Source organism: Bufo bufo, chromosome 1, assembly GCF_905171765.1.
Source record: "Bufo bufo chromosome 1, aBufBuf1.1, whole genome shotgun sequence".
In the NCBI taxonomy this organism is placed as follows: Eukaryota; Metazoa; Chordata; class Amphibia; order Anura; family Bufonidae; genus Bufo; species Bufo bufo.
Genome location: NC_053389.1, coordinates 698,080,288 through 698,089,614, shown reverse-complemented (window position 1 = coordinate 698,089,614; position 9,327 = coordinate 698,080,288).

The following is a 9,327-nucleotide window of genomic DNA, read 5'->3' as shown; positions in this document are numbered from 1 at the left end:
ATGGCATCGAAGAACATATAAAAACATTTTGCAAATAAAAATGTCAAGTCATTTCTTCTTCCAACATGAAAATAAACAATAGTCTTAATATTTTATATTTTTTTCATAAATAGCTTGATACGCCTTGTGAATCGGATCCCTCTTCTGTTGGAATGCTGCTCTAAATCTAATTAAATTTAAAGGGCATCTCTCAGCAGATCTGTACCTATGACACTGGCTGACCTGTTACATGTGCGCTTGGCAGCTGAAGGCATCTGTGTTGGCCCCATGTTCGTATGTGCCCGCGTTGCTGAGAAAAATGATGTTTTAATATATGCAAATGAGGATCAATGGAGGTGTTGAGTGGGTGAACTCTCTGCAACTGCCGCGCTCTCTGCACTTGGGACCATGGGACCAACACAGATGCCTTCAGCTGCCAAGCGCACATGTAACAGGTCAGCCAGTGTCATAGGTACAAATCTGCTGACAGATGCCCTTTAACATACGATCTGAGGAACAGGAGGGAACACCCAGAAGCTGAACTGTATTGGAAGTGCTGTAGTCACATACAGTACAAATGTATCAGAAAAACATGTAAAGAAACATTGGTAATCACTCTGGATTTCCTGTATGGAAATAGAATATTTCAGGCTACAGTTAGAGTAACGTGGAACAAAAGATGCTCAATGTTAGCACAGCTTCCTCGGAAGTTACAATCACAGTCGACAAGCTGTACCCGCCACGATTTAGAACAACATAAATATACATTATTGCTGTTTTTTTTTTTTTTTTTTTTTCTACAGCAGAACGCTGCTCTAGATCCATTCATACACATAATTTATCAAATATACATTTGGGACTTGAATCACCCACATTTCTAACTATGTAACTTGTAAAGGTCAGTGGTGGTTATTGTGCGACTCTTGAGCACAATCCATTGTTATATTTGTTGTGTAGCTCAGTTATGTTTTCTGCTGCCTTATGGTGGAATTTACCAACATGGGACCTAGAACCAAGATCCCGCAAGGTTGGTGGGGTCCTAGATATTTTAGTAAATTGGTCCACAGGTATAGTTAGTGTTATCTTAAACAGGGCCTGTCACTAGCCCTGACAGTACAGTATATTTTAGTAAATATTCCTCTTGTATAACAACTCCTTTCCTTTAGGCCTCATGCACACGGCCGTTGTTTTGGTCCGCATCCGAGCCGCAGTTTTTGCGGCTTGGATGCGGACCCATTCACTTCAACGGGGCCGCAAAAGATGCGGACAGCACTCCGTTCCGTGGTCCGCCAAAAAATATAACCTGTCCTATTTTTGTCCGTTTTGCGGACAAGAATAGGCAGTTATATCAATGGCTGTCCGTGCCGTTCTGCAAATTGCGGAATGCACACGGACGTCATCCGTGTTGAACACACAACGGTCGTGTGCATGAGGCCTAAAGAACACATTACAGCAGGATGAACCCTATTAAACTATACATCCTGCTGGTTAAAATGAAACTTGTTTTGTGAAAATCTGCGGTGATGTTCCCGAGAAAAAAAGCATTTTCCTTATGCAAATTAAGGCTTACATAGCTTTCCAGTGCTGGCTACGCCCCTTGGTGCACTCATTTGCATAACGAATAGAAAGATGTTTTCTGGGCTGTCACTCCTGACTTTACAAGACAGATCATTTTACTTAGCAGGATCAACCCTACTAGGGAGTATGACTTGTTTAATAGGGTTGATCCTGTAGATAGTGCCCATCTCTTGGTTATTTCTCCTATAAATTTATGAATACATTGACATGTGAGTTGACAGTTGAGGGCCTGTCCATAAAAATTCTGACATTGTATAATCAGCCCTGACACCCAAAATGTACAGGGCCACAGGAGATATTGTAACACTCAGCTGTCACTTTATTCAGTTTATTCACACGGTCGTTGCCCCTCCATTGCCGTATTGCGGCCCGCATACTGCGGGTCCGCAATACACGGGGCACAGTCCGTGTGTATTCCGCATCACGGATGTGGACCCATTCACATGAATGGGTCCGCAAATCCGGAGATGCGGTGCGGAACAGAACAGAAGCATGGAACGGAACCCCATGGAAGCACTACAAGTGAATGGGTCCGCGATCCCCATGCGGCTGGCCCATGGTCAGTGCCCATGCATTGTGGACCGCAATTTGCAGTCCACAGCACGGGCACAGAGGGGCAACGGTCGTGTGAACAAGCCCTTAAGGAGAAGTAACAGAGGAATAGCACAACCCATAATCATGACAATGGATGATCCATCAGGTGAGCTGACAGCTGATCTTTCACATTCTATATTCAAAAATTAAATTCATCTAATGCCAACATATAAAGAAACACATCAGTTTTACCATTTACTACATTAAAGAGACTGTCTGGGGGGAAATATATATTTAAAAGCTCTCAGCGTTGGGATGATAAATGAAAACTGACACAGTTGCCTCACCGATCTCCCCTCGTTCCCGTTCTGAGGATGCCCGATCCCTGACTGTTCCCTACTTGCTGTGATGTCTCGAAACATATGACCGCTGCAGCCAATCAGTGAACAGATACCGCCATTTATTCCCTGAAGAAGTCATACAGTATGCAGCAGGATATACAGAATGGCCAGGGAATGGGAACTGTGGAGGATCAGGAAGGTGAGGATCGCGGTTTTCATTTATTTTCACCATGCAATCTTTTTCCAGAGCTGCCAAATAAATCTTTTTTCCCTGGAGAAGCCCTTTAACAATGATGCTGCCAGGGTGAGAAGTGTTTATGTAACAAATCCAGCGAGTTCTGCTGTAATTACCTGCAGCAATCGAAGACACTATTGTCAGGAAGGAAGCCTTCCTTTCCATTACAACTGTTTGTTAGTGGAAGGACGCTTTCATACGAGCGTATTTGCAATGCGTATATAGTCCGGATTTAATGTACCAGAATGCGCTGCTAATGTTAATGAATAGAGCTATTCACATGGGCGTATAATTTCCATCGGTATTTGAAATCTGCAGCATGCCTGAGTTTTGCGCGGATTTACCATAAATGATAGGCACTTCTCATCTAGAACCACTATGTACATATACTTTTATTAATACATGTCATATTATCGTAAAAAAATTAAGACAAATTAAAGAAAGTTAAAATTGGGCCCCTAAAAAATGAATGGTAGCATGTGGTTGGGAGTCTACTCTTTGGATGCAGACACATCTATAAGGGCGATTTCTCACTCCTCTTGTAGCTAATTGCAACAATATGCTTACCAACACCAACACATGCTTAATCCACATATGCTCAAGTTGTGCGATGACAAACACTTAAAATGTGAATCGGTTACAGTTTTTAAGACCGGGTGAGTCCTATTGATTAGTGCACCTATTCCACTACAACAAACAGGGGAGCCACTTTACTACCATACAATATCCATATTATTTGTGCAGATTTGTTTCCAAATACGCACTTACAGTCTGTGCAGTAAATCATTAAGGACGGAAGAAATATGCATGTAAATCCTGATGAAATCCTGATGACAATACTGATGGTATATCGTCAGGATCCTGAGCCAGAATACTGATGGATTTCAATGCACTCGTCTGAAAGCGGCCGAAGTAAGAGATGCATTTATGTTACATGCTGTGATCACCTCCTCAGTATGAGCTACTACTATCGCTCCTCCTCATACAGATTCTCTCTTTCTGGGTGGCAGATCACTGTTCACACAGTATAATCTCCAAGAATTTGCGAAAGAGTATTTAAACTAGGAATGGGGGGCAAAAGAGTGAAAATAAAAGAGTCCAATTGCCCCCCGAAACAATGCCAGAACAGGTCAGAAGCACAGAGGTTAAGAAATGATAAGCTCAGAGTCCTGTCTACAAATGCTCGCAGTTTAGGTAAAGAAATCAATGAACTTGGGTCAATAATGGCATCTGAGAATGTAGATATAGTGGCTGTTACGGAGACATGGTTTAATGAAAGAAATGACTGGGACATAACCATACCAGGGTACTCTTTATACAGAAGAGACAGAGAAGGCAAGAAAGGAGGAGGAGTGGCCCTGTATGTGAAAGATAGCATTAAATCTAACCTAATACAAGTTGGTGAGGCCAACATAGAGTCAGTTTGGGTTACGTTGCAGTTTGCTAACCATCCAGTAACTCGTGTAGGTGTGATATATAGACCACCTGGTCAAGTTAAAGAACTAGATGATCTACTAGTTGAAGAAATAGCTAAAATGACAATGAAAGGAGAAGTTATCATTATGGGAGATTTCAATCTTCCAGATATAAACTGGAAAACCAAAATAGCAAGTTCTACCAGGAGTACAGATATTCTAAATTCCCTACTGGGGTTATCTCTACAACAATACAACAAGTGGTTGAGGAGCCAACCCAGAGGGAGGCCATTTTGGATTTGGTATTCACAAATGGGGATTCGGTATATGATGTCATTGTAGGCGAAACCTTGGGATCTAGTGATCACCAGTCAGTGTGGTTTAATATAAGAACTGTGAAAGAGTCCCACCACACAAAAACAAAAGTTTTAGATTTTAGAAAAACAGACTTTTCAAAAATGAAATTAGTCATAAATGAGTCCAGACTGGAACGGATTACATGGAGTCCAGGAGAAATGGGACTACTTAAAAGGTGCATTATTGAAGGCAACAGAAAATTGCATTAGACTTGTCAGTAAAAGCAAAAAAAAGGAAGAGACCACTGTGGTACTCAGCAGAAGTGGCCCAAATCATTAAAAATAAAAAGCTAGCATTTTGTAATTATAAAAAAACCCAGAGCAATGAAGATAAGGAAATCTACAAGATTAGGCAGAAAGAGGCCAAGCAAGTTATAAGAACTTCTAAAGCGCAGGCAGAAGAAAAACTATCTCAGTCTATGAAAAAAGGGGATAAGACATTCTTCAGATATATAAATGAAAAAAGGAAATTAAAACAAGGAATAACTAAATTAAAAACAAAGGACGGAAGGTATGTAGAAGAGAATAAAGGGCTAGCCGACTGCCTTAATGAATACTTCTGTTCAGTTTTTACAAAAGAAAAAGGAGAAGGACCTCCACTAGAAAGGATGACTAATAAATCGTTTGATGCATGTATCTTTACAGAGGAAGATGTTCTAAGTTTGCTGTCTAAAGTGAAGACAAATAAGTCACAGGGGCCTGATGAGATACACCCAAAATTATTAAAAGAGCTTAGTGGTGAGCTGGCAAAACCGTTAACAGATTTATTTAACCAATCATTAGTAACAGGAGTCGTCCCGGAAGATTGGAAATTGGCAAATGTCGTGCCCATTCACAAGAAAGGTAGTAGGGAGGAATCGAGCAACTATAGACCAGTGAGTCTGACATCAATAGTAGGCAAATTAATGGAAACCCTATTAAAGGATAGGATTGTGGAACATCTAAAATCCCATGGATTGCAAGATGAAAAACAACATGGGTTTACTTCAGGGAGATTATGTCAAACAAATCTTATAGATTTTTTTGACTGGGTGAATAAAATAATAGACGGTGGAGGTGCAGTAGACATCGCATATCTAGATTTTAGTAAGGCTTTTGACACTGTCCCACATAGAAGACTTATCAATAAACTGCAGTCATTGAGCATGGACTCCCATATTGTTGAGTGGATTAGGCAGTGGCTGAGTGACAGACAGCAGAGGGTTGTAGTCAATGGAGAACATTCAAAACAAGGTCATGTTACCAGAGGGGTTCCACAGGGATCTGTACTGGGACCAATTTTGTTTAATATCTTCATAAGTGATATTGCAAAAGGCCTCGATGGTAAGGTTTGTCTTTTTGCTGATGACACAAAGATATGTAACAGGGTTGATGTTCCTGGAGGGAAACGCCAAATGGAAAAGGATTTAGGAAAACTAGAAGAATGGTCAGAACTCTGGAAACTGAAATTTAATGTGGATAAGTGCAAGATAATGCACCTGGGGCGTAAAAACCCAAGGGCAGAATATAGAATATTTGACACAGTCCTGACCTCAGTATCTGAGGAAAGGGATTTAGGAGTAATTATTTCAGAAGACTTAAAGGTGGGAAGACAATGTAATAGAGCAGCACGAAATGCCAGCAGAATGCTTGGATGTATAGGGAGAGGTATAAGCAGTAGAAAGAGTGAAGTGCTTATGCCGCTGTACAGAACACTGGTGAGACCTCACTTGGAGTATTGTGCGCATTACTGGAGGCCATATCTCCAGAAGGATATAGATACTCTAGAGAGAGTTCAGAGAAGAGCTACTAAACTAGTACATGGATTGCAGGATAAAACTTACCAGGAAAGGTTAAAGGACCTTAATATGTATAGCTTGGAAGAAAGAAGAGACAGAGGGGATATGATAGAAACTTTTAAATACATAAAGGGAATCAACTCGGTAAAGGAGGAGAGCATATTTAAAAGAAGAAAAACTACCACAAGAGGACACAGTTTTAAATTAGAGGGGCAAAGGTTTAAAAGTAATATAAGGAAGTATTACTTTACTGAGAGAGTAGTGGATGCATGGAATAGCCTTCCTGCAGAAGTGGTAGCTGCAAATACAGTGAAGGGGTTTAAGCATGCATGGAATAGGCATAAGGCTATCCTTCATATAAGATAGGGCCAGGGACTATTCATAGGATTCAGATATATTCTGCAGACTAGATGGGCCAAATGGTTCTTATCTGCCGACACATTCTATGTTTCTATGTTTAATCTGCTGCCCAGAAACGATAATCTAGGTGTCTACATGAATGATGTATGAATCATGTTTCTATATAGCCTCTTCAAGGTTATGATATTTTCAACAGTCTTAACTCACGGTAACGTCCTCCCAACTATCCTTGCCAACAGTTATTGCACTAGCACTTTCCTCCCATACATCTTGTCCTCAGACCACCACTGCAGTGTTATGTTTAACTTTTTAATTTGTTTGTGCCTTGCTGATCATGTTTATATCTTGATGTTAATAAAATGAATTGTTTTACCATCCTTAGGCCTCTTTCACACAGGCGTCATGGATTTGGGCCAGATAAGATGCGGGTGCATCGCGGGAAAATGCGCGATTTTTCAGTGCATGTGCAAAACATTTTAATGCGTTTTGCACTCACGTGAGAAAAATCGCGCATGTTTGGTACCCAAACCCGAACTTCTTCACAGAAGTTCGGGTTTGGGTTAGGTGTTGTGTAGATTGTATTATTTTCCCTTATAACATGGTTATAAGGGAAAATAATAGCATTCTTAATACAGAATGCATGGTAAAATAGCGCTGGAGGGGTAAAAAAAAAAAAGATAATAATTTAACTCACCTTAATCCACTTGTTCGCGAAGCCCGGCTTCTCTTCTTTCTTCTTTCTTCTTTCTTCAGGACCTGGGTAAAGGACCTTTGATGACATCACTGCGCGCATCACATGGTCAATCACATGATCCATCACCATGGTGGATGGATCATGTGACGGACCATGTGATGAGCGAAATGACGTCACCACAGGTCCTTTTCCTCCTGCACAGCAAAGGAGAAGAAAGAAGAGAAGCCGGGCTGCGCGAACAAGTGGATTAAGGTGAGTTAATTTTATTTATTTTTTTACCCCTCCATCCCTAATTTACTTAGCATTCAGAATGCTATTATTTTCCCTTACAACCATGTTATAAGGGAAAATAATAATGATCGAGTCCCCATCCCGATCATCTCCCAGCAACCATGCGTGAAAATCGCACTGCATCCGCACTTGCTTGCGGATGCTTGCGATTTTCACGCAGCCCCACTTTCACTTCTATGGGGCCTGCGTTGCGAGAAAAACGCAAAAAATAGACCATGCTGCGATTTTCACGCAACGCATAAGTGATACGTGAAAATCACCGCTCATGTGCACAGCCCTATAGAAATTAATGGGTCGGGATTCAGTGCGGGTGCAATGCTTTCACCTGACGCATTGCACCTGCGCGGAAAACTCGCCCGTGTGAAAGAGGCCTTAGGTTGAGTTCACATAACCGTTTAGTTTCCCGTTCTTCTGATACATCAAAAGAAGAGGAAAAGAAAACATGAGTCTGTAAAAAAAAAAAAAAGATCCTGTTAAATCAGTTGGCATCTATTTGAGGCATTTCCATCAGAGATGCATCTTAGACAGAAAATAAATCCTGCATGCAGTACTTTTTTTTCCGTCTAAAAACAGATTCCAGATGGAAATGTCTCAAACGGATGACAGCTGATTTAACAGAAACAGCATCCTGTAAAAAAATCGGATCCTATGCATAAGGCCTCCTGCACACGAACGTGTGCGCCCCGTTGCCGTATTGCAGACCGCATTTGCGGATCTGCGAAACACGGGTGCCGTTCCGTGGGCATTCCGCATCACGGATGCGGACCCATTCACTTCAATGGGTCCGCAAATCCGGAGATGCGGAATGGTGCGGGACGGAAGCATGGAATGGAACCCTACGGGAGCACTATGGAGTGCTTCCATGGGGTTTCAACCCGTACTTCCGCTCCGCAAAAACATAGGACATGTTCTATCTTTTTGCGGAACGTCTGGATCGCGGACCCATTAAAGTGAATGGGTCCGCGATCCGCTGCGGCTGCCTAACGGACGGTGTTCGTGCATTGCGGCCCGCCCACGTTCGTGTGCAGGAGGCCTAACTGATGCAACAGGATCCTTTTTTTTAACAGGATCCTGTTTTTTTTTCTCATCTTCTGATGGATAAGAAGAACGGAAAGCTAAACAGTGATGTGAACTCAGCCTTATTTTGTGGTGATGCGATTTAACTATAACATCTAATTCCATATACCCTTATTGATCCTGTTTGAAAATGGTTTTCAAGTTTAATAATGAAATGGTGAAGATAACTTATTTTGCCTCGCCGGAGCCCATACATTTTAGTGCTGTATGAAGACGGATCTCCATACAGCATTAAAACGATGTTTTGAGCAAAGCAAATTCGGATCTAAGATCCAAAGCTCACTTCGCTCATCCCTAGTCCCAAAACTCCAGCAGAAGACAACTTCAACTAAAAGTTTATTTCGATCCCATGGAGTGCTGATATAAACAGTTCTTATCGGTTGATTCACAAGTAAACAAATACAATGTATTAATGATATGCTCTGGTTGCACAAAACAGCATCATTTAGGATGTAGATACAAATGGATGTGCAGGTTAGACCCTCAGATGTATCACCTGGGGGGGCTCAAGGCACTCCAGCTTAATACTGCTTATACAGTTGCAAGAAAAAGTATGTGAACCCTTTGGAATGATATGGATTTCTCCACAAATTGGTCATAAAATGTGATCTGATCTTCATCTAAGTCACAACAATAGACAATCACAGTCTGCTTAAACTAATAACACACAAAGAATTAAATGTTACCAT